This window comes from Polypterus senegalus, chromosome 3 (assembly GCF_016835505.1).
Source record: "Polypterus senegalus isolate Bchr_013 chromosome 3, ASM1683550v1, whole genome shotgun sequence".
Classification (NCBI taxonomy): domain Eukaryota; kingdom Metazoa; phylum Chordata; class Cladistia; order Polypteriformes; family Polypteridae; genus Polypterus; species Polypterus senegalus.
In genome coordinates, this window is record NC_053156.1 from 52517601 (window position 1) to 52518582 (window position 982).

Consider the following 982-nt stretch of genomic DNA (forward strand, 5'->3'; position numbering starts at 1 on the left):
TCACCCAGAGAGGCTGCCATCTAGCATGTAGCCCTGCCATGTTGTCTCCCCCTGCCATTCCACCACACTGGCCTCTCAGACTGGCATTATTCCTCGCTCCACCCATGCCGGCATGGCATCATGCCCATTTCTGCACTGCAATCTTCAGCTACCCTCCTGTCTAAGGCAGGGGACACCCTGCCACTCCTTATTTGCCTCCTGGGCCTTCCATTACATTGCCATCCTTTACACTTATTTTTATCTTAATTTAAATAGTATATTTAGGTAAGGTGATATAATTGGAAAATACAAGAACAATTTGACTTTGTAATAATTTACTCAATGAAAATGATCCGAAACAGTATGAAATTTCTGCCTGTGGAAGTACACCCTTGGCTCTAATAGCTTATATTGCCCCCTCAAGTAGACCTTTTCTGTAACTGTCTAGCACTCTCTGACATCATCTGGGAGAAAGGTTCCCTACTCCTCCATGCAAAATTCTTCTAGCTGTGCAATCTTTGAGGGGTAACTTGGGTGCACAGCCCATTTCAAACCCCCCTCAAATCTCCATGGCATTCAGATCTGGGCTTCACCTTGGACACTGCAGAGCTCTCCATTTATTTCTTTTCAGCCATTCCTTGGAGGATGTACTGGCATATTTAGGGTCAAAGACACTCTGAAAGGTCCACTTCTGTTTGTGTTTTACTCTTCTGACAGATGGTCTCACATTGTCCTCAAGCATTCTCTGGTATAATTTAGAATTCAAACTGGATTCTATGAGGGTGAGTTTCCCGAGCCTGATGCAGCAATGCAGCCCGAAACCAGAATATTTTCATCACTATGCGTTACAGGTTGTTCTGGTGAAATGGTGCCTTTGGCTCTCACCAAACATATCTTCTGGTGCTGTAACCAAATAACTCTATCTTTACCTCGTCGCTCCAGAGCACATTTTTCCAGAAATCTTTATCTTGGCCTGGTTTCCTTTCTGCTTAGCGTCTTTCTA